At 45.5% G+C, this 25178-nt stretch overlaps 1 protein-coding gene across 8 annotated transcripts in view; it reads right to left on the bottom strand.

The window, feature by feature from the left end:
* Window positions 1-23351, bottom strand: part of ADCYAP1R1 (ADCYAP receptor type I) — a 116533-nt gene extending 93182 nt beyond the window's left edge. For all 8 annotated transcript variants that reach the window (XM_073002814.2, XM_078378304.1, XM_073002812.2 and 5 more), the window contains exon 1: window positions 22645-23351. The gene's annotated coding sequence lies outside the window, so the exon portion shown is untranslated. The remainder of the gene's footprint in view (window positions 1-22644) is intronic.
* Between the last annotated feature and the right edge of the window lie 1827 nt (window positions 23352-25178).

Here is a 25178-nt window from a genome sequence, read left to right on the forward strand (position 1 = left end):
CTCACAGCTTCCCTCCATCTGTAGCGACCAGACGGAGCAAATGAGGCATAAGGTCTGTTTTTAAAATAATAATAATAATAATAATTCCCCAAGCAATGTCACTCTGGAGGGGGAAAAATAGCTCTCCTGTTCTTCTCCCTTCAATAAAAAAGAGGCTTTTTTGCAAGACTATTTATTCTTTTATTTACTGTAGTTGCCATGACTGTATTTTAATTTGTACCACTATTTACTCTATTATTTACTGCACTCACTGTTATTGCCCTATGATAGCACTTTGCAAAGACTTGAAAGGTTGTTCTATGGAGGAGGGGCAGGATCTGTTCTTCACCATCCCAAAGTTCAGCACATGTAATAACCGAATCAAGCGTCAGGAAGCCAGATTTAGGCTGAATATCAGGAAAAACTTCTCAACTGTTAGAGCAGTACGACAACAGAACCCATGACCTCGAGAGGTGGGGAGCACTCCAACAGTGGAGGCCTTCAAGAAAACAAAATTGGACAACTATTTGTCAGATCTACAGGGGGTTGGACTCCAACGGCCTTAGAGACCACTTTCAACTCCATTACTCTATGATTCTATCTAACTTCCTTTCACAATTCATAGGCTACCCAATAATCAAGTTCTCCCCATGAATTAAAGGTCACTAGACCCACATTTGGACAAAGTTCCAAATAGAGTAGTCCTAGAATGAGCTTGAATTTTCAGCATGTATATACGGTATTACTGAAACAGCAACGTCTATGTTGACTCGGGCATGTCGTGAGAATGGCTGATGGTCGGATTCCAAAATATCCCCGGTATGGACAATGAGTGCAGGGAAATCGCCCCAGAGGGAGACCACAGCTGCAGGATCTGAAGGCCTTAGGAATGGACCTCAACAGATGCGAAAACTTGACCTTGGAGCACTCAGCCTGGAGGCAAGCGGTGCATCACGGCCTCTCCCAATTTGAAGAGACCCTTGTCCAGCAGGCCAAGGCAGTCCCAAAAGCAGCAAAACCAGGGAGCTGGACAGGGGATGGATTGTATTTTTGTCCTCAATGTGGAAGGGATGGTCCCTCTCGAATTGGCCTTCTCAGCCACACTAGACGCTGTTCCAAGTCCTCCATACAGGGCACGTTATCATAATCTCTCAAGACTGAAGGATGCCTAAATGAAAATTAAGACCCACATCCAATGCCTTCTTCCAGTGAGATCTCCCCATGCTACTTGATCTTCCCAGGCTGGCCCATTAAGAACATTGACCGTGGGAGAGTTCCGGAAAGAGAAGACCAGAAACCGGGCCTTCTCGATGGTTGCTCCCCACCTTTGGAATAAACTCTCACCTGAAATACACCTGGCCCCTCACTGGGAATTTTAAAGAGATATTTGGGTGTTTTGACAGGCCTCCCTAAATATTAAATCAAAAGACTGCAGTGGGGCTTACAGTCCTTAAGTGAATTCCTCCGCCATCTTGTCTTTTTAAATGGTTTTTCTCTTTTCATCTTGTCTTTCCCTGAGTTTTAAGTTGACTGATAGGTTTAATTTGATTTCTTATATTCTTATGACATTTGTGAACTTTAATTAAAGTGTTCTGTGTTGTTTTATTATGCTGTGAACTGCCCAGAGTGGTATTGATAGCCCAGATGGGGCAGGTACAGAAAGTGAATAGATAAATAAATGGATGGATGGATCATTTATTTGGTTGGTTGGTTGGTTGGTTGGTTGGTTGGTTGGTTGGTTGGTTGGTTGGTTGGTTGGTTGGTTGGTTGGTTGGTTGGTTGGTTGGTTGGTTGGTTGGTTGGTTGGTTGGTTGGTTGGTTGGTTGGTTGGTTGGTTGGTTGGTTGGTTCGTTCGTTCGTTCATTCGTTCATTCGTTCATTCGTTCGTTCATCTGTTTTATATCCAACATGGCTTGCCTCATTGAAAGACAATATTTAAAGCTAGAAACATTATGTATGCAAATGCTAAAATGATCAAAAGAATATCACTCCGAGAAAGGGTAAACAAAAGCAATAATAAAATCACACATTCATAGCACTTTCCTGTACTCTCCCACGGCAACTCAATCAGCAGGATGAGGTAGATTCCTGTTGCCCCCCCACACACAGACACACATAAACTTCTGTAATAGGTGGAAGCAACAGGGGCTTTACTTAAGGGTACGAAAATTTGGATGGCACCAAAGTCAAGAGTGGAATCTACCAACAAATGCTAGAGAAATAAATCAGAAACTTTCTTGGCCCTGTTTGCTTTCCTTTTTTTTTTTTTTTACAAAAAGCAAAAAAAAGGGGGGTGTTGTTTTTCCTTTTCTTTTTGGGGGGAGGGGTTTATTCTCCTCCTAATTTGCAGGGAGAAGCTGCTGCCCCTGCATCTGGGTGGAGGAAGGTGGGGGAAGGCGGAAGGTGCTAATATTTGCAATTACTCCTCATGGTTCGGGAAGACGGGAGAAGGGAGGGTTTGCTCATCTGCTCCACTTTCTGGAGAATGGATGGCCAACCCCGGCGGCGTGTCTGGCAGATGATGGAGGGGCAGCCTCCAGCTGGGGTCCCCTCCTTTTAAGGCTCCCTCCTTGGTAGGAAGCCGGGGAGCCTCCAGGGAACAATCCCAGGCCAGGAGTATAAACAGCCGCACTTCAGCAGCTGCCTACTTCAGATGGAGGATCTCCCTGGGAGCTGTCCTTGGTTCTGAACCTTCTGCTCCCTGGCTGCCTCTTGGGATCAGCTGCTCAGAACATCCTTTGGATGAGTCCCCTACTCCGTCATGTACTTGTGTTGTTGTGTTGTTGTTGTTGTTTTTTTGCATTTTCCCACTTGTAGGAAGGACGTTTCCCCCAGAAATTCAGAAGCACATCACTTTGTTGTTGCTTTGTGCTGTCAAACTGCCGCCAACCTATGGCAACCCTATGATCTCCAAAATGGCCAATTCTCAACAGCCCTGCTCAGCTCTTGTAAACTCAAGCCTGTGGCTTCCGTAAGGGAGTGGATCCATCTCGTATTTGGTCTTCCTCTTTTCCTGCTCCCTTCCACCTTTCCCAGCATGATGGTCTTTTCCAGAGAATCCTGCCTTCTCAAGATGTGTCCAAAGTAGGACAGCCGCAGTTTCAACATTTTTTGCCTCCAGAAATAGTTCGGGCTTGATTGGATCCAGGACTCACTTGTTGGTCTTTCTGGCCATCCAGGGTCCCTGTGAAGCATTACTCCAGCACCAAACATCAAATGAATCAATTTTTTTCCAGTCACTATTCTTCACAGTTCAACTTTCCCATTCATTCATCGTGGTCAGGAATGTGACAGTGTGGATGATCTTGGTCTTTCTCCAGTGACACATCCTTACCCTTGATGATCTTTTCTAGTTCCTTCATTCCTGCCTGTCCTAGTTTTACTCTTCTTCTAATTTCTTGGCTGTCGTCTCCCTTTTGATTAAACATTGAACCAAGGTGTGTAAAATATTTCACTATTTCAATTGATTTCATTGTCCACCTTAAAGTTTCCGCAGTTCTTCTACAGTCATGATTTTTGTCTTCTTAAGGTTCAACTGCGGTCCTGCTTTGCTCCTTTCTTCTTTCACTTTCACCAAAAGTCATTTCAAGCCATTGCTGCTTTCTTCCAGTAAGAGGCTGCCCTCTGGATGTCTTTAATGATTGGTGCTTCTTCTGCCAATTCTCACTCCTTCTTCCTTTGAATCTAATCAGATTCTTTCCATATGAAATCTTATGCATACAGATCGAACAGATAAGGCAATAAAATGCACCCTTGTCTGATACCTTTGCCTCTGGGAGACCATTCTGTCTCTCTATATTCTGTCCCAACACTAACTTGATGTTCAGAAATACCAGCATGGATATGGACCAGGACTAGGTGACACTATGCGCAATCTAGGTGGAGTCTTGTCCAGCACCACAATTCAAAAGCATTAATTCTTCGGCGGTCAGCCTTCTTTATGGTCCATCTCTCACTTCCATGCATCAATACAGCAAAAACCACAGCTTTGGCTATGTGGACCTTTGTCGGCAAGATGATGTCTCTGCTTTTTAAGATGCTGTCGAGGTTTGTCATTGGTTTCCTCCCAAGAAGCAGGCGTCTTTTAATTTTGTGGCTGCTGTCCTACAGAAGACATGCCATTGGATGGTGTGTTGTTGTTTAGTCATTAAGTTGTGTCTGACTCTTCATGACCCTATGGACTGAAGCACGCCAGGCCCCCCTGTCTTCCATGGCCTCCCGGAGTTGGGTCAAAACATGCAGCTCTAGTTCATACCTATTGCCTACAAAGGCTGGTAGACCGTCCCGCACTGAAGATATTGAAATAGAAGTTCGACAAGATGACATAAGCGGTGGTCCTCCTGCCTTCAGAACAGGCTGAGATAGGCCACATGGAAGCTCCCCAACAGACACAAACAAAATTCTATGACTGGTGACAACTATATTTGAATTCCCATAACCTTTTAAGGTTCTTCTTGCTGATCTCCCACAAACAGGGGTGGGCAGAGTGGTTGGCTGTAGACAACCCACACCCTAAGGCAACCTCAAACCTGGGGGGAAGCACAGATTCGCCTCTGACTTCCTTATTTCCAGTTTCTAAGAAGGGCATTTTCTGACCTTAAAAAAAAATCCATGGGCATGGACCTTTCAGGGGCTCATTTGTCCTCTATTTCTGCCGGGGGGGGCTTTGTTCCCCCCCCCCCAGAGGTCAGCCACAGAGGGATCTTCAACAGCTAGGGGAGAGCAAAATCACCCCCCTCACCCCAAAAGCTAAATGCCGGCTATTTGTGTTCAAATGTTCCACTTCCTGGGACTGTGATTCTAGCCCTGCTAAGCTTTTAATTCCTAATTCATTATTCAGCTCTGACATGTCGGTGGAGAAAAAAGAATTACTTTCCTTTTCTCCTTGACAGTGACGGGTGTTTCAGCCAGAAGGGCTGGCTGCTGGAAAGCTCAAACCCATTTAGAGTTAGATGGGAGGAATCACAAATTTCCCTTCGCTAAACGTCGTGACGGCACGCCTTCTTCCTAGCTCTTACTAAAAACACATATTTTTACACACACACACCCAGTGGTAACTTTGGTAGAACAAGGCTGTTGAGCCTTTTCTCACAATTCCTTCACTCGTTCACCTGGAAAGGAATTTCCAGATTTACTTTGGGTTTGGCTTCATGCAAACTGCAGGATGATGGGGACCCTTTTATCCTCCACCACCCCGGGCAAAAGAGGCCCACTATAGACCATTAAGAACCCGCGGCCATCTAGGCAAACCAATGGAAGTTCAAGATGTTTATTTGTTCTGTGTTTACAAATGAATTGACGTTCCTTAACTTTTTTCTTTCTTTCAAAGTCATTAGTTACAGTTATATTTCCAGGACCCAACATTTTAGTCTCTAACAATTGCATTTAAAAAAAAAAAAAAAAAACTTCGCTTTCCAGGTTCTCAGAAGGAATAAAAACCGTTTCCCTCATCCACTTAAAAAGTCCCTCTGATCACCACCTGCCACCATTTTGTGATAATGAAGCACATTTTTTCCATGTACTTCATTTTTTGCCTCAAGATGTCTAACTTTGATTCTTCCTTTTCTTTGCAAAGCCAGAGAGAAATATAGCACAAGTAACAGAGGGCTTCTTCCCATATTTATAGCTCACCTGTTCAAGGTAGAAAAAGAGGGAACTGGACAGGACCAAAGCCTCCCAGTCACAACTGGTGGGTGGTCCTATTTTTTAAAAAAAGGGCTAAAGGGCTTTTTAAAATTACAAAGTTGAACATATTTTAATCCAATACAAAGCACTGTGTGTAAGTATATCTAGTTGCTATGGTTTTTGCAGTAGTGATGATATGGAAGTGAGAGCTGGACCATAAAGAGGGCTGACCACCAAAGAATTGATGCTTTTGAATTGTGGTGCTGGAGGAGACTCTTGAGAGTCCCTTGGACTGCAAGGAGAGCAAACCTAATCCATTCTGAAGGAAATCAAGCCTGAGTGCTCACTGGAAGGACAGATCCTGGAGCTGAGGCTCCAAGACTTTGGCCATCTCATGAGAAGAGAAGAGAAGAGTCACTGGAAAAGACCCTGATGTTGGGAAAGTGTGAAGGCAAGAGGAGAGAGAAGGGGATGACAGAGGACGAGGTGCTTGGACAGTATCACCGAAGTGACCATGATGAATTTGACCCAACTCCGGGAGGCAGTGGAAGATAGGAGGGCCCGGCATGCTCTGGTCCATGGGGTCACGAAGAGTCAGATACGACTTAACGACTAAACAACAACAACACATCTAGCTGCTAACAATTTTGATCTCCATCTTACCTCTGTGGATAACTCAGTCCAAACACCAAGGAGGTTGAGGTCCATTCCTAAGGCCTTCAGATCCCGCTTGCAGATATCCTTGTATCGCAGCTGTGGTCTCCCTCTGGGGCGATTTCCCTGCACTAATTCTCCATACAGGAGATCTTTTGGAATCCGACCATCAGCCATTCTCATGACATGCCCAATGCATGTTATGCAAAAAGTAATATTGTTTCCTTAACCATAGGTTACTTCTCTTGTCCCCCTGTTTTTTGTAAATAATAATAATCTTAGAATTGCAGAGCTGGAAGGGACCCTCTGGATCATCCAGTTCAGCCCCTGACAAGGAGGCACAGTGGGGGAATCGAACTCCCAACTTCTGGCTCCACAGCCAGATGCCTCAGCCACTGAGCCACCAGTGAAAAGGGACATTTTATTGAGAGTTACACAAACTCCAGTGATGCCATTCAAGCCCAAACTGAGCTACGCTATTTTAAAATATGCCCCTACCATCAGCTGCTTCAAACATATGTCTTTGCTTCTGGAAAACATGGGGTTGAAGAGGACACACAAATAAATTAACATCACGTTTCTCTCATTTCATCCTGGGTTTGCAGGTTGGCCCCTGAAAAGAGCCAATTACAGCATGACAGGGGAAGAGGAGAGTCCCTACCGACGATTTAACAAAGGCAGCTCGAGAAAATTAATAGGATTGTCACCTCAGCGTACGAGATGAGGTGAGGAAAGCACCTCAAGGATGTTTGCTACAAAGGAAGGAATGGAAACCCATTTTTCCATGGATTATTTTACTTTAATAACCAGTGTTAGTTCTTTTAAGCAGTGGAGATAGCAAAGGATGTACTAGCACCCTCAGTGAAGTTCTTACATGAGCGAGACGGAAAATTGCACACATTTCTCTAAACGAGGACAACAGCAGCTTTGTTTACATATCTGACAAAAGCCCTGAATGGGTTGTTTGTGTCTTTCTTAACAATCAGTACTTGCACTCTGTGTGGGCGGTGGTGGTGTTCTTCAAAGCGAAGGACAGCAGAGATCTTTTGAACAAATTTCAGAGACCTTATCAGGGGAAAAAAGCTCTTTCAATGTCAACTAAAGGCAAGGAATCTCAAATGGCTCTCAAATTTCTCATTGAGGGGTATTGTCACGTCAGGACAAACCAAACTAAAGAGAGAAGAAAATCTGGCAAGTGTTCTTTCCAGGCCTAATAAGATGTTATCTGAACATTTATTCTATGAACATTTATTCTATTTTATCCTGTTCTCTGGATAGCTCAATAAGTTGGCTTCTAGAAGCATGCATGCTTTTGAGATCCATAATGGGTTTCCATTTAGCCTTCGTGTTTCAATCCGCATGGAAATATTTGCTCCCTCTCTCAAATGACTTCATGAGAAGCAAAACACGCTGCTTACCATACTTTTTCATGTATAAAACTATACTTTTGTCTAAAATCTTTAGACTAAAAATTGAGGGTTATCTTATACATGGAAGTAAGCTGAGGAGAGAACAAAAACAAGTGGAGGGGAAAGCAGGGATCAAAGTGATCCTGCAGTGCTTTGATCCCTTTCCCCCTACACTAGCTAAGCCCCACTTAGATGTCTTAATTTTGGATTAGAAAAGCGGGGGCGTCTTATACATGGGGCATCTTATATATGGAAAAATACGGTATGCAGGCTAGTCATCCCCCCAGTGAGCTGGGCCCTCAATTTACCAACCTCAGAAGGATGGAAGGCTGAGTGTACCTTCAGCTGGCTAACTGAGCCCATTGGGATCGAACCCACTGCACCACAAGGCTGTAAGGGGCATTAAGGTGTGAGAGAATGTTTTCAACAATCCAGGGGCCTCCCTGATATATCAAAAGGATCAGGGAACCCTTTCTGATTAAGGATACCAATACGAGGATTTCTCTTTCCCTTAAAAATAAAAGAAGAGCTAAGTAGTGACAATGTGGCAGTTTTTTTGAATTTCTGGTTAAAAAATCTCTTTTTGTTACGCAGTACAAGTACAGAGCTCCAGAGAGGAAAATAGCTTCAAGTTCTCCAGAGTCCACCCCTTTCTCATTCATTGGCACTTGAAGTCCGAGTAACTCACTTTGAGACATTTGTAGGAGAACGAATTTTTTTTAAAAAATTCTTTTACTGACTTCAGTTGCTTGAAATTACAGGCTTTGTGAATGGTGCTTTCTTTACTGCACACATGCTAGCAAGTAACAGATCAACAGCAACAACCTGGCACAACAGAGGGATAGAACAGCCTTCAGAGAGATGGGGCTCTCTTTCGATTCAAAGGCTAGAAGGAAGGATGAGACAGACGGACAGTCCCACCATCCCTGAAAAGTTCCTCGTGTCACACAAACGACAGGCAGCTCATGCGGTTGTAAATAAAATCCCAACACTTAATGCAGTCGGAGGGCTGAAAAAGTAATATTTCTCAATAAATGTCTTTAATTGGAAGCAGGAGAGCCACTCAAGAGTTCCGCGAAGCCAACAATCTGTTTTTATTGCAAATACACCCTGCAAACAGCCGAACAGACAGCTGTCCACGTGGCCAATCACCAGATGGGCAACGCTTAAAATTGTAACGGACAGCGAGAAGCAATTCCTTTGGTGACAGAAGCAGGGCCAGACGTCTCCATGGCAAGTGTGTTTTTCACCTCATTTATCACCAGATTCCCTGCAAAAGGGATGGAAAGACTGGCGCGGTATTATATCTTTCCATACAGGGAGATTTGAATGGGGAGAAATCCTAAAGTTCATCCTAAAATGATTAAAAAGAAATTGACAATTGATCCCCCCACTGGGCCTTTAGGACAATCTTAGAATAATCATCTTAAAAATGCAGAGCTGGAAGGGACCCTCTGGGATCATCCAGTCCAGCCACCGTTAAGGAGGCTCAATGAGAAATCGAACTCCCAACCTCTCGCTCCCCAGCCAGATGCCTAAACTACTGCAACTCATCCAGAGACGCTGGATGGATTGCAGCTGGACTGCAGCTCCCATCAGTGGAGCCACTGGTGAAGGATGATGGGTGTTGTAGTTCAGTATCAGAAAGACGCGTTCTGCCCCTCTGCCCTATCCTTTGAATCACACACAGCCACACAGACACCCTTGTTGCCAAACTCACTTTATGACCAGAAAGTCGCTAAACGAAGGAAACTAGCAGGGATTTGAACCCTGGCCTTTGGCACCTTCCCAATAGATCAGACTACGACACCCATGATCCTCTGAACTAGAACAGAACAGGCCGTACGTCCACTTGCAAAGGCCGGACAAGCCGAACCACCAGCGCACCGACGGTTACGTGACACCCTGCAGAGAGAAACGATTAGCCACGTCGATCCGTAGTTCTTGAGGAATACCCATGCTCCAAGTTCCAATATTTGAAAGATCCGGGATAACATTTCAGATGGTGGAATGCTCAAGACATCTGGACATGAAGGACAGGCTGACCTTGCAGCGGTGAAGTGCCGGCGTTTGTGATCTCGACACAGCAAAAACCACAGCAACCTATGGGAGACGCTGTGCTTCTTGCTAAGGTTCAGCTGCAGGAAAAAGAAACCAGCTCCCTATTTTGAAACCCGACACGGGCAAGCCTGCGTGTAGGCATCCATATACCACTTCTTTGTCTTTGAATTCGGAGAAACGGCATGGCTGGTGGAGCGCCTCTTGGGGCATGTTTCTCTCCCCCCCCCAATAAGGCTGTTTACGACTCGTTGCACACAATGACAACCTTGTTATTTATTTCTTTATTTTATTTCTTGGTTTAAAATATACCTGGCCTTTCTCCTGAAAAAGGATCCCAGGCGGCTGACATTCGTTAAAAAGACAACCTGAAATCTCCCTCCTGCCAATACTTGACTTACTGTTCTTGGGTTTGCTGTTTATCCCATCTTGATTATAGTATTATTGTAGATCTTCATTGCTGTTTTTAAGTTGTTTATCCAGAATATATTATGACCCTGCCCTGAGTAGACGCCTGTCCAGAAGGGCGGGATAAAAATCCAATAATAAATAAAATAAATAAATTAGATTTTTTGTTGTAAGCCGCCCTGAGTAGACATGGTCTAGAGGGGCGGAGTATAAATTTAATAAATAAATAAATTAGATGCCACTTCTGAGAACCTTCCGCAGGATTGCAAGTGCAATCACCCTGTTTCGGAGCACCCGTGCAAGGAGACACCTTGCCAATAATCTCCGTGCCTAAACAGAAGCCATGGTGTGATTCCCCCAAGGGGATCTCTCACGGGCATCATGCCAGCTGGAGATCATGCCGGGCAGTGGCTTCCAACCTTGGGCGGATCCAGATGTTCTTGGGACTGCAGCTCTCAGAACTTTTCACGGCTAGCCGTGCGGTCAAGGGCTTCTGGGAGTCGCAGTCCAAGAATGTCTGGGGACCCCAGAGTGGGAACCAGTGCCCTACAACGGTGGTTCCCAGTCTTGGGTATTGCAGGTGTTCTTGGACTACAATTCCCAGAAGTCTTCGCCACCAGTTGTGGTAGCTGGGGTTACGGGGAGAACACCTAGGTTACTCAAGTTTGGAAACTACTAAGACAGAGCATTCTGCCTGCAGTGCTGTTAGGCTCCTGTAGTCTCTCTCTCTCTCTCTCTCACACACACACACACACACACACACAAACGCACGTACGTTTTTCTCACATGAACTTAGAAAAGACACGCACCCAAAAATCACACTTTACTAGCAAAGCTTCACCTTTCCGCAGCTGCAGTTAAGCAAACAGGATTTCAGTCGCGTCTGATAACATTGTAATAGCTTCCTTTTCTTTGCATAACAAATAAACATTTATGCCATGTTCTTAAAACACTGCTTTTGAAGGAACCACCCGAGAGACTTTAGGGTGATTTAGAAGCCTATTTCTAATTTTTTGAAAGACTCGGTCCAACAATAACCCAAAGTAACTCCTTAGCGATAATTCACTTGTCTAGGAATTTATCAACACACAACGCTAAGCAAATGCATACAGGAGGGTTAAAAAAAAAAGACCTATAGAGTTGATGCTTCATCCAGCATCAACCTTCATATGGGCTGAGGTTTACAGACACTTCTTAAGTGCCTCCAACATCTGAACGAAATCAGTCGTGGCTCAAATAAATATCTTCGCAGTAGCACCCATTTATGGAATTTCTCCATCAGAGATATGCACCTGATGCTAATCATTACCTAGGAACTTTGTCATGTATTTTCTTTGTCATTCCTGAGTGTCTGAACACATTGCTATTTTAATGATGTTTCAATCTATTCGAGGTGCTTTTTCCTTTCCTTTCCGTTGCTTCGCCTTGCTTTTGTATAAAATACCCCAGAAACGTTGTTGAATGGTGATACACTTATCTCTTTAAATCAAATGAAATAGATAAAGAGGGTGTCAGCTAAGCCAATATATTGAATTCAGGATCAAGGTTAAAAAAAAACACGTAGGGCTGTCTTTAACCATCTACGGTGTTGTAGTATTCCACCCTTCTAACGAAAGCAATCATTTTTTGTGTTGGTGAGTATATAATATTCAACATGAAATATGTTTTTTTTCATTTGTTAGAGTTATAAACCACATCAGCACATGAAACCAAAAAAAGTGCAGGCACTAAAGATGAAAAGCAGCCAAACTTGGGGGGGGGGGGGGAGAAGGAGAGAAAAGAACCTGTAAAATAAGAGTGGCATTTGAACAAACATTGAAGTGGGAATATTTCTATTACATTGGCTTTATTTTCCAAGGGCTTTTATTTATCCTTGGGCTTTTTGACACATTATTTCTTTTTAAGCCACTTAAAGATCTTAATTGGATATTTTATATAACTCGGGAAGCCTTAGTGCTGAATCTCCGAATCTAGAGAATGGCGAGAATAGCTGTATAGATTTTCTGCTCCTAATAATTTTATTTTTTTTTTTTAAAAAAAAGCTCTTGAGTCAGGGTAGCAGATCAGTACCGCAAACCAAGCGGCAGGTTCCAGATTATTATTGTCAGATCTACGGAAAGAAATGTGGTGGTTATATATTGCCCAAGCAATCTGGTGCGGGAAATAAGTCAAGGGCACATGTGTTGTGCAATAATCGTTCGAGCTCCCGGTGATATCTTTAAGGGAGATGCCTGGGGTTTTTTGAAAGAGGAAAAACCACATAACGTAAGCCAGGTTTAGATAGAAAAGACAAGCGATACAGAACCATGATTTGGGACTCTTTCTTTAGAAGAGAAAGGCACTCTTTGCTTTAACTAAAGCGGAAATCAGGAGAGAGAGATCCTGCCTAAACCATTCAACATTTGATTGATTGATTGACTGACTGATTGTCTGCACTGGGAGCAAATGCCCCTTCAAGGAAAATTAAATCTGCTCTCTTGATAGAAACAAGCAAGATATTAAAAAGGCATTTAAAGCACAGCAGGAGAAAAGCTAAAATGCACAACGCCCGCCATTAAATGCTTATTCTTCATCCGCCGGTCCACAGCCAAGAGTCTGGATAAGTAAGGAAGTGGCCCACGAAGGGAGTCCCACAGGCTGGAAGTTGGAAGCTTAACTAGAGAAGTCAGTTTAACTAGTTAAGATCTCCTTTCCACAGAGGCGGGAAGATCCCTCAGCCATTGGAGATTTGGGGGGGCTCCTTGGAGAGAGGAGCTCCCCAAATCTCATCCTCCCCTTAACCATCGCAGCTTTCTTGTTAAGATGCTTCTCTTAGGGGATGGAAGGGAGATAATGATAGCGCATTTCAAATACAGTGGTGACTCATTAGACAGTTACCCCGCATGACAGTTTTTTCGCTAAACATTGGCTTTTTGCGATCGCTAGTGATTCGCAAAACAGTGATTCCTATGGGGGAATTTCACTGGACAATGTTTGGTCCCTGCTTCGCAAACCGATTTTCGCTAGACATCGATTTTGACAGCTCCCTCCGCGCTCGCAAAACAGGTGTTTCCGGGACCTAAGCTTCACAAGACAGCGATTTAAACAGTTTATTGGTGGTTCGCAAAGGGCTTTCCTATGGCCGATCTTCGCTAGACAATGACAATTCTTCCCCATTGGAACGCATTAAACAGGTTTCAATGCATTCCAATGGGGAAATGCTTTTCGCTAGACAATGATTTTGTTAAACAGCAATTTCAGTGGAACGGATTATCATCGTCTAGCAAGGCACCACTGTACTTGAAAGGTAGTCCTAGAAAGAAGGGGCTCGATCTGTTCTCAGTCATCCCAGACTGCAGGATATGTCATCACAGGCTCAAGCGACAGGAAGCCAGATTTAAGCTGAATACCAGGAAAAAAAAACTTCCCAACTGTTAGAGCAGTACGACAATGAAACAATTGTCTTTTTGTTTTCATCATATAACAAACGAACAAACAAAGGAATAGAGATACAGGGAAACAAAAGGAAAACACAGGGGAGTGGTTACTATAATACAGTCTTGGCTCTGTGGCTGTATTACAATACTAAAATCCATAACCTACGCTCTATTGTCTACTCATGTTTGTTTCTGGGCCCAATCAAAAAAACATTTTCCAGTTTTCTTTACGAAACGATTGTCTTTGGAGGGGGCGAGCGCTCCGACGATGGAGGCCTTTCAAGAGAACACTTTCAGATCTGCTTTGATTTGGATTCTTGCCTGGAGCGTGAGGTTGGACTCCATGGCCTTATGAGCCCTTTCCAACTCCTTTAATCTATTATTCTCTGTGCCAGCGTTGCAGAAGAGAAGCAGTCGATGGGACTGCTGGCTGGACTGTTGTTGACCGCAGAGAAGTGCTGGTTCATCCACTTATTTATGGCATTTATTGGCATTATCCTCAAAATAGGACTTGATACCAGTATCTAAGGAAGCAATCCTGTCTCTAGCTGCCGTCCCCAGGTAAATGCTGGAGTTTTCTTTGCATGGTGCCTACAGTTTTGATAGAGAGAGGCTTTTTTTGGGGTGGGTGTGGGTGATTATCTGTCCAGCACTAACTAATCCTACTTCCAGCCTTTGAATTCAAACAGAGCCCTGCCTCTGTGCTGAGCGTTCTTTCCCCCTCCTTCCTCGGTTGGTGGCAGTTGTTTGCTCGCTGTTGACCTGTTCAGTTGGTTGAGCTGCCACCTTTTTAATCTGGCAATAAAATACTTAGCGGGAAATAGCTGTACTAGAAGGGTGCCTGGCTCATTTTTGATGAGACGTTTCCAATCATCTGAAAGAACATTTATATTTTAAACAAATGAAATCTGGGGAAAGCAAAACTGAACACCGTCCTGCCTCTTTGACGTGTCTTCTTGACTTGGAGCGCCGTGCAACAGGGATTCTTCAAAATGTGACTCAGCACTCTCAAAACTCAAAACTTAGTAGAGCTTTATTTTACTCCCAGCTTGTCACCTTTCAGAGGTTTTATTTTTAATTTTTATTTAGGCTTTCGGCTGGCTAATGTTGGATACGAAAATAAGCAAGCTTTCAGTTTGAAGTTAAAAAAAAAGAGAAGTAATTCTTGATAACCCACCTTATTGGTTTTTCCTATTATCCTGACCCTGGGGCCGTCCCAAGAAATTTTGCTGCCTGAGGCAAAGGACAAGATGGCACTTTGTTCCTTTTTCCATGTATAAAAGCTAACCAGCTTGGCAAGTGACTCCCCCCCCCCCGCCCGGCAACATCTTGCCACCTGAAGACAGCTGCCTCACTCCCTCCCCACACATCTCACTCCTGTGAATTTGGAAGGGGCTGCGCATTATACCAGATTGCGAGCTACATACGTCGCATTTGGGAGACGGAGAAAGCCGTCTGAAACAAAGCCAGCCCTTTCATCTATCCAAATCCTGTATAGCCAACTCTGGCTGGCAGCCACGGATCTCCAAACCTGCAAGGGGGGTCCTTTTTCTAATCCCACCTGGAACGTCTCTCATCCAAATAGTAACCAGTCCCCATCCTGCTTAGCTTCAGAAACCAGTCTGGATCAGCAATCGGTGTGTTTAGGCTGGTCTGTTGGTACATCCAGGAGGTTTCCTATCTAACCAGCTTTCAACACCATTCCTGATCAGAAGGAATGGATCACACCAATGCTTTCTGCACAGCAGTGTCACCTGGATCACACGGTGAGTGCCTAATGCCATAGCTGGTGAATGGATTTTTTTCCCCTTCTGTGTCATCAAGCTGCTTCTGCTTTCTGGCCCCCTTATGAATCATTGACCTCACGATGTTCCTATGATTAAGTAAACGAATGTTCATGGTTTCCTTTACTGAGTCAATCCTTCTTATGTTTCTTCTTCCTCTTTTCCTACTGCCTTCCAGTAGGTATTTTGGAGAGGGCTCATTCTCCTTTGCTGAATGGTGTACAAAAAGGACCCTGGTAATTTATTCCAAAACCTTTTTCGGGTATCAGGATAAATTGCTTGTACCGAAGGGCGCACTTCTCTGACCTCATGTCACAAGCAGACAAGATTTTATTCATTGCACATTCTCCCCTGTTCAAAGTCTTTCTGCTCTGAATACAAACAACATTTGGCACAATTTTTTTTAATTATTAAAAAGCAAAGGGGAATGAAATCCTCATTGATCTGCCCTCGACAAGTTTAACAGGTATGGATTTACCTGGCATGTTGCACCTGAAATTATTAACGCTAACAAGCATTAACATGATTGAATCCGCATGAATTTAAACAAAACCACCATAGATCAGCAAATTTGCCCCTTGTGAGTTGTTCAAAATGCTTTTTAAAATCAATTTTAATCTATTTTTTTAAACTCTCCAGTTATTTCCACCTCAAATATGAAAAAAAATGCAAGAAATTTGGGTAAATTCTAATTAAACAGAACTGAATTTGTAATTCTTCCCTACCTAAATTTCTTCTGCTCCCTTCCAGCAGATTTTCACCAATCGTCAAACTATAAATTACAGTGAATCCATAATTTTATCTGGAATTATCTGACTGTTGCAGAGACACAGTTCCAGCACAACTCTGTGTTTGAGATACCAGATTTGCAAACGAAGCCTATGTTTGCCCCTAGAAGGCGATTCACAAAACCAAACAAGGAAATTTGCAACTCAAGAGGTGTGTGAAAAGCTCCCTATGTAGCAATCAGATACTTTCAGTTTCAAAGGAATTATTTCTTCTAATGATGGGCTGTCTGTAATTTACAGTTCGCCCATCAGTAAAATCTAGTGGGTTACATATATATTTATTTTTTTACTGATCTAATTCAGGTCGAATCTAATCACCAGCAGTTCCTCCACATTCTGGGCTGAAGTCTCTTCCAATTGTGCTCCCTCGAGTCTCCAAAATTAGAAGCCTTAAGAAATAAAGCTGGGACATGAAATAAGGCTCTTCCAGTTAGCTACGGCAAAGATAAAAAATGGGCTACGGCTAATTCTACTGAAAATCTGATAATTTATCCCTTCAGTGGTATGTGCTCTGTGCTCTTTCAGCCTACATTTTCCGTCTATAAAACTGATCGTGACCACCATTTTTCATTCTTTATGTAGAAACTACACATCTTCAACCACTCACGTTGTGTTGTTCAAAAGGTCTTCACAGTCACCTTAACAGTCTTACGGATGAGTGTGGCTTTTATTCAGGCTTATCTCCCCTTCCCACCGTCTCTGCCTGGTCAGCACCTTCTAACCCTTTCCCTCCATTCTCTGTTGTAGATTGAAAACGTAAGCTCCTTAAAGAGCCGTCTCTTGTTAAATTATTTCATTCGGTTTGCGCAGCGCCGTCAAGCGCCGTGGGTTTGCAGGATCGTAATACATCAACAATGCCAACAAACCATTTTCCTTCTCGAGACCCTGCTGCCCGGGAGGGTAAAAAAGAAAACTGCACATCCTGTATATAAAATAGTTGCAAGAAGATGGCTGATGTTTTTCAACTGGCAAATGATAACAAGGAAATCGATCAAAGCAATTTTGTACCTTGGAGGGCAAATTTTTTTTTTTTTTGAAGCACCTAGTGAAACCACATCGTACTTTTAAAAGCTTTAAGGTAAAGCTTTCTGGGGTGGAATGATCATAATGGAAATGGCACTAAGGAGATGATGCTACTAATGGCAATAAATGTGGCTTTTTCCATAGGTGAAAGAGAGATGACCGGGATTTTAAAGGAAACCCAAAGGGTTTTCCATAAGCCTTGATAAATATCATAGCGGGGAGATATTAGCCAGAGGAAGGAATTCGAAGGATGAGTTTCCCCAAAGACCTCTGTGGATGGGGAGCTTCTGGCATAAGAAGGCAGATCTGAATGGTCTCCTCATTTTCAGAATTGTTAGGAGAACCAAGCCAGAGCACTCACCCCAGCAATCGGATGCACAAAGGAGCAAACCGCCTCTAAAAATGGTAGGACCCATGCTAGTAATCCACTTTTGCCCCTACAAAAGAGGTTAATGTTCATCTCTACCCGCAAGGCTGACTGGCAGATGGACAGCTTCAAAAGACGTGATCAAATTTTTGGACTGAAGACGCCTGCGCCGCTGCTCTGAACAGAACATCTGTGTGCCTTTCACTCCTGGGGCAGACATGCAGGCACAAAGGGGCAAGATGGGGCTATATTTTAATATCGTGATAATTTGTTTAAGAATTGACGTATTGTAGAATCCTAGAATCACGGGGTTGGAAGGGGGCCTCTAAGGCCATCGATTCCAACCCCCTGCTCAAGGCAGGAGTCCCAATCGAAGCAGATCTGGCAGAAGGTGGTCCGATTTTCTCTTGAAGACCCCCAGCATTGGAGCACTCACCACCTCCCGAGGTCACGGGTCCCCTTGTTGTACTGCTCTAACAGTTGAGAAGTTTTTTTCCCTGATCTTCAGCCTAAATCTGGCTTCCTTCAACTTGAGCCTGTTATGACGTGTCCTGCACTCTGAGATGGTCATACCCTTCAAAAGCAGCATTCCCAAGTCATTTTTGCAGAAGAAAATTAAAACAATATTAGGCCAACGATGGAAATCCATCTTTCTTTCCGTGCCTCTGAGAGGGTTTTGGTCTTCTCTGTTGCTGCCAATTTGCCTTAAAATCTTAAATGGAGGGAAAAAGCTGTCCTCATACAGGCACCCCTTCGGTTGAGGTATGATCCAGGGAGGGGCCACAGCCAAATAGTTAACAGTTAAGACATTAAAGCAGATTTCCCAAAGCTTGATGTCTTCTAAATGTGCCAGACTATATGGCTAATTGGGGATGATGAAGGTTGTACTCCTGCACATCTGGAGATTGCCAGGTTGAGAAAGGCTGTTCAGGTTTTCTTGGGTCCCCACGACCACCAAGTATAATCAATTCTGACTTATGCAACCTTTTCGAAAGATTTTCCGGGTAGAGAATATTCAGAAGTGATTTCTCTGTTCCCTTCTTCTGCGGTTCTTCTCCAGCAGGCCCAGTGGGGGAATCGAACTCCCAACTTCTGGCTCCATAGCCAGGGACCGAAACCACTGAGCAATCCAGCCAGCGTCCCACCAGTGAACGCAATACCCTACACACTGACACTGACAAACTGCCCTATATATTTTCAGTGACCGGTATTTAAAAACCAGGAGAACGTTGGCACAGGTATGAACATTCTGTTTATATCTGAAAGCTCAGAAAAACCCAGCCAAATGTCAGTCACCACTAGTAAAATTTTCGCTACAAGTGCTGAACTAGCACAGAATAACTAGGAAAATGCCACTATCCTCACTACCAGCTTTGCTCTTACGTTGTATACATTTGAGATCCATAGAGAGGAACCCCACAAATTCAGGAACACCCCTTTACGTTTCAAAGGCTGCAACCCATCTGTTCTGATTTCCATCAGGGCTTTCTGGACTTACACACTTCCACTTTCGTGTCGAGATGCCTTACAAAAGAGGCGAATAATTCTGCTTGACTTCACTTAACATTAACCGTCTTCCTCGCCACACTCAGATCAAGAAAGAGAATCTCTGTGCGTGGCTATCAGAATCAAACGGATGGAGCACCTCCAGGTTGAACCACCAAGACAGAATTATACACATTATGCTCATGCATGTATCTTTCGAAAGAGAGCGAGGGACTTTTTCCGTTTCTCCCCGCACATGCTCAGCAAACGGCAATGTTTTAAGTTTTTAGCTTTCTGAACCAATGGGTTAGTACAAAAAGATGGGGAGCAAATTGAAAGCTGATAGAAAGGGTCGCCTCCGGAGAACACACACGAGTGAAGTTAAATGCCACTATAGTCCCTTTTAAGATTAGAGATGGATCTGGACACAGTTCCGATGGGTTTGTCTTTGACTGCACCACTGTTCGGACCTCAACCCTCAAGGCCCAATGTGAAATTCAACCACGTCGATTTCTGTGAAATCTACCATCAATATGGTGCATTTAGACCTTGCGGTTGTATAAGTGGACCAGATCTTTAAGCGGCACTCCTATCCACAGACTTAACCCAGGAATGAACCTCACTAAGCATGTCTGGGTAACCATGAGCCAGAGTGCGCCATTCTTGGCACATGGGCATACATGCCATACATCAATCTGGCTTTTTGTCCAGTTGAGCTATTTGTTGATTTAGCAACGCACCGTTGCTGTTAGCGATGTTGAAGTCAGTGTCTCTGTGGCGTAATGGATAGAGTGACATCCTAGGACTCAGAAATCCCTACTTGGCCATGGAGGCTCAAGGGGCCAGGTAGCAAACCCTTCCCTAAATATCTTCAATAAAGAGTGACCCATAACTCTGATGGGACTTGATGATACTTGATAAACAAAATATGAGCAATGCTGGCTGTATGGCGAGGCAGGACATCACTGGATATGAGTTATTGAGGAGGTCAATGATGGAACAGGTCTTGTTGCCTTTGTGACCTGTTTTATGGGCTTTCCAGAGGCATCCAGAAGCCACTGCAGACTGAAGCGGCTTTTTGGGGGGGTCTATACCAGGGGGAAGTGGCTCATGGTCAACTCCTGGGGAGCCCTCACTCCAAAAGAGAGGCCAGGATGTCCTCCGTCTCTGGGAGAACAAGCTTCTGGCAGAGCTGCTCTGAGCCTCCTAAACTACCCAGTGGGGGGGGGGGGGGATATTTTCCTTTTAAAAGGCAGGATGCAAACAGATGAAGCAAGATTCCAAAGAAGGAAAGAAAACAGCACATGTTTTCATGCTCCTTTAAATCCCAGCTCCGAAAGCCATTTCTACGATCTCCTGCTGTCGTCCCATAAATGGTCAGGCTAGGGCTTTGGAGAACCTCCCTCGAGCATGCCATGTTTCCTTTGGGAACCAGGAGAGCCGTTCCACACCTGTTGCGACTCCAGGCACACGCTTTCCATGCATATGCACAGAGATTAGATTTCTGCCACCCCAGAGAAAGGATAAGACTCGACTGGAGTTTACTGCACAATAAATGGCAAAACCCACCCTCTTAAGCAAGAGGCTATAAACAACTTGAATAGATCTTTTTTTTTTCTTTCTCCCTTCCTCTATTTTGATCTTAATTGGAACAGCACAATATTGGATCCAGCTGTCTGACAGCTGCCGTGCGAAAGAAATGAGCATCCCTAAACCTTGGGGTGTATTCCAAAGGACGCTTAACTCTTCCAGGAATTCAGCGAGCACCCACCTCCTCCTTTCACAAGAGCACCTGATATGCCTCCCTTTCAAATTTATTTTACAAAAATTCAATCTGCCAGCAATGGGGAAAAGCATTACATCAAAACCTTTCTATATTCCAGCCCGGCCCAGAAAAAACTGCACCTTGATCTGCAGCCCAGCAAATCCAGAAACCGATCAGGCACTGGGTTTATTTAATTGGATTAGAAGGCAAGTAAGATGCAGGGTGAGAAAGTCAAAGAGAAAACTAAGAGCTGAGTGGGCTGGCTTCTTGAAAATGCACACAGCCATCCCTTGCTCCCTGACTCCGGATCAGTCCAAAAAGGTCTGGTTTTTAGCTGGTTTGCGGATGGCATGCTCTATCGTCCTTCCTCTCACCTCAGGGGGCCATCCAGGTCCTTGAGAAGGACTGGGGGGGGGGGTGTCTCCTTGTTTGCAGAAGCCCTCAAGGAGAGCTAGCGCCTTAAAACGTGGGGCTAGCGCGTTTAGACTGGGCTGTGAAAGCATCTCTTATCGCTGTCTCTCTCCCTGGCACACAGACACACACACACACACCCCTCCTCTGGTCCTCTGAACCTGTCCACCTCCAGCACCTCCGGCTTGACGGCTTTGGGGATCGCATCCTTCACAAGCCTGGCGCCAGTGGGGGGGGGGGAGTGGGGGGGTTGCGATGGACCAGCGGTGTTGTGTCGGGAGCAGACGTGAGAGTCATACCAACACGCCGCACTGGGCCACCCTCCTATCCCATCTTTTACACACACACACACACACACAAACCATCCAAGAAGCCACCCCGAGACCCTCGTTTCCTCGATCGCGGAAAGACAGTCAAGCGCCGCTCTGTTCCCCCCCTCGTCCGCGTCCTGCGGCGGCGGTGCCGGGTGCGAATCCGGCGCCTGCAGCTCCCGGGGGAGCAGGATCCCCCAAGTCCGCCACCAGCCATCGCTCCTCCGGCAGCCCTCCCGCCCTTCTCCCTCCCCCCCCCCCCCGGTGCGGTTTGCCAAGCTTGCTGGACCCGGCAAACAGAGCGTGGCTTTATTTTCCACCCTATGCCTCCCTGCCTTTCTTTTGCAAAAAAAAAATTTCTCTCTCGGGATCCTGCCTGCCTCCTCCCCGCCCCACCAGCCCCGCTTTGCCCCTTCCCCTCCCGATCGCCGCCTGCGGGGAAGATGCTCGAGCCGCGGCAGAGAGGAGGGACGGGAGGAAGGAACGAAGGAAAAGAGAGAGTGAAGGAAGGAAGGAAGGAACTGATAATGGAAGGAAGGAAGGAAGGAAGGAAGGAAGGAAGGAAGGAAGGAAGGAAGGAAGGAAGGAAGGAAGGAAGGAAGGAAGGAAGGAACTGATAATGGAAGGAAGGAAGGAAGGAAGGAAGGAAGGAAGGAAGGAAGGAAGGAAGGAAGGAAGGAAGGAAGGAAGGAAGGAAGGAAGGAAGGAAGGAAGGAAGGAGATGATGGATAGAAAGAAGGAAGGAAGGAGATGATGGATAGAAGGAAGGAAGGAAGGAAGGAAGGAAGGAAGGAAGGAAGGAAGGAAGGAAGGAAGGAAGGAGATGATGGATAGAAAGAAGGAAGGAAGGAATGAGATGATGGATAGAAGGAAGGAAGGAAGGAAGGAAGGAAGGAGGGAGGGAGGGAGGGAGGAAGGAAGGAAGGAAGGAAGGAAGGAAGGAAGGAAGGAAGGAAGGAAGGAAGGAAGGAAGGAAGGAAGGAAGGAAGGAACTGATAATGGAAGGAAGGAAGGAAGGAAGGAAGGAAGGAAGGAAGGAAGGAAGGAAGGAAGGAAGGAAGGAAGGAAGGAAGGAAGGAAGGAAGGAAGGAAGGAAGGAAGGAGAGGTCAACCCTTGGGAGGATCGGGGTGCGGGGGGGGGTGCAAAAGCCATCGCCTTACCGTGCACAGTCCTCGGCGCCCTCCAGCCAGCAAGGAAAAACCTCGTCGCCCTCCTCAACCTTCAAGCTCTCCCGTCTGCGAAGGCGAAATCCGCAGTGTGTCTGGAGAAGTCCGGGAAAGGGGAGGGGGGCTCCTCCTTTCGCTCCCCCCCACTCCCAAAATTGAGAAGTGGCAAAGGATGTCGTTGCTTCTTTTTTTTTTTCCTGTCTCGCTGGAGGCTGGAGCGCAAACGTCGTCCGCAGAGAAGGTTTCTCTCCCTCCCCTTTAATTTAAAGAAAAAGTATGTTCGGCTCTAAAGGAATCCGGATCCACTCCCGTCCTCCACGACGACTAGCGCCTTGGCAAGGCGGGCTGTCGCCTGGCCGCGCCTCCGCCCCGCCCCTCACCTGGCGGCTATCGCCACATAACTGAGGGCAGGGCGCGTTGCTGGGGGGGACCAGGAGAGGGGATGCGCTTTTAAACTTCGTCTCCCGGGAGGGGGAAAGAAAAAGTTGGGAGAGGGAAAGAGAGCGGAAAAGAAGGAGCCGCTGCTTCGCTTCTGGGGGGTGCCCGGAGCCTGATCCAGGAGATGCGGAGCGGATCCGAATCCCAACGTGCCAGCCTGCCTTCTGCCACCCTGCCCGGGTTTGATCCGCGTCCGGCTTGTCTCGCGGGGGGAGAAAGAGAAATTCCCCAGGCTTTCCTTCTCTGCTCGCCCTGCGGAGGTCGAGACGCGCGGGAGGGGGGGAAAAAGACAAAGAGGGAGGAGGCGGGCCTGGAGAGGGAAAAGAGCCAATGGGGAGGCGGGGGAGGCGTGGCCTATTCAAATCCGAGCCTTCTGCCTTCTGTCCTGAAGCCTCGAGAGCGTCTCTGAAGTCTGATTCTCCCCAGCGAAAAGGCTGGGCTAGGGTATGAGGACTAGCGCCTTTGGTAGCCACCTGGGAGGCTGGTGTGTATTGATGGGCCAGAGGGGCGGAGAGGATTTCTCACTCCGACTTCGGTTAGCAGGAAGTAGATCAAGCCGTAGAATAACTCCATAAAAACCTTACCAAGAAAAAAGCGTGACTTTTTGGGTTGCAAAGGCCTGTCTCCTGTATTCATTTCCCATTGTGTGTGTGTGTGTGGGGGGGGTGTCTAACAGATGTTGATTGTTAATATTCCAAAACAGAGCTCCAGAGACGATAGATAGCTTTGTAGAGGGTTGAAGGTAGACTATTCTTGAAGAAGCAGGTTCTACCTTTTTTCCATCTCATTCCTTCTAGTTCTGATGGCCGGGCTTAGAGTGAATTATAGACTAGATTTCTACATGCAGGGACTTTCTGAACTAAATAAATGAAACCCATGAGCCCCTGTATGTTTGCTGGTCTGATGCTCCCCACGCCTTTCTTTTCCTTCGGATCCTTCCTCAAACGTTACCTTTGCTTGTGATACCTTTAGCTGAGCCCCAGTTTTAGCTCAGTCGGCTCTGCCTGTCCCCTTTCTTTCCCTTTTCTCCAGAGATGTCAAATCTAGATTATCAGGTCTTTGGGCAGCCACCCCTTCCTTCATGTTGCCATAGCTGCTTTTCTTTCTTTCTTTCTTTCCTTCTTTCTTTCTTTCTTTCTTTCTTTCTTTCTTTCTCTCTCTCTCTCTCTCTCTCTCTCTCTCTCTCTCTCTCTCTCTCTCTCTCTCTCTTCTTTCTTTCTTTCTTTTCTACAAAACCAAACCTGGAAAAGCCGAAAGGACTGTCTGCAGAGCGATTGTGCCATAAGAAAACAATTCAATATTTCTTTTTCAGGTATTGAGCGTAGAATTCTCAACCCAAATAATATATGGAAGGAATTGAAAAAGCCAGAATGAACGAACGGCCAGCTTGTCCGGTGAATGGAAGCAAACAATAGCCGCAGAGAAGCTATTGTCCATGAATTGAGGCAGGAGCTGTAAAATTAATAGATAAATAAATCATGCAACACACTCCACACAGATTTAATCTCCCACTGTTCTGCAGCAAGGTTTTTTCTGCTCCCACGACTGTTCTAGCCAAGCTGTTCTGGAATTTCCACCTTTTCTGTGTTGCTCATGGTCGAGCTGAAAGCAAACATCACACATGCCGAAGAACACCCACCCACCTCCACCCCCTGCCTAAACACACAAGGGGAGTTTGGGGAGGAAAACAGGCAACCATCTGCCTGTGAAATAATTTTTCGGTCAGTAGACTGGAAAAAAAACACACACACCTATTTCCCCCAGTGATTTCTGCCAAGCGCCGCACACCCTGCCTGCAATCACACAATAACTCAGGCCAGCCACTGACTCCGGTTCAGCAGGAGAGGTGGATCCCTTTCGGGTTTTGTTCCGAAGTGGGCTCAGCACCCTGGAGAGCTCCTGGAATGTTCGGACGCAGGGCCGGACAGGACCTATGATTTCCCCCCCACCCCAGAAGCCACATTGCTGGCTGCCCCTCCAAGAAGCCTGTTAAATAAAAAGAAAACAACTGTACCAAGTGATCGGATGAACCCACCGGGGTAATAATTTGGTGCCAAGCAGATTGCGCTCCAAGATGGTCGGCCGCCTTT

This window comes from Pogona vitticeps, chromosome 6, assembly GCF_051106095.1.
Source record: "Pogona vitticeps strain Pit_001003342236 chromosome 6, PviZW2.1, whole genome shotgun sequence".
NCBI lineage: Eukaryota > Metazoa > Chordata > Lepidosauria > Squamata > Agamidae > Pogona > Pogona vitticeps.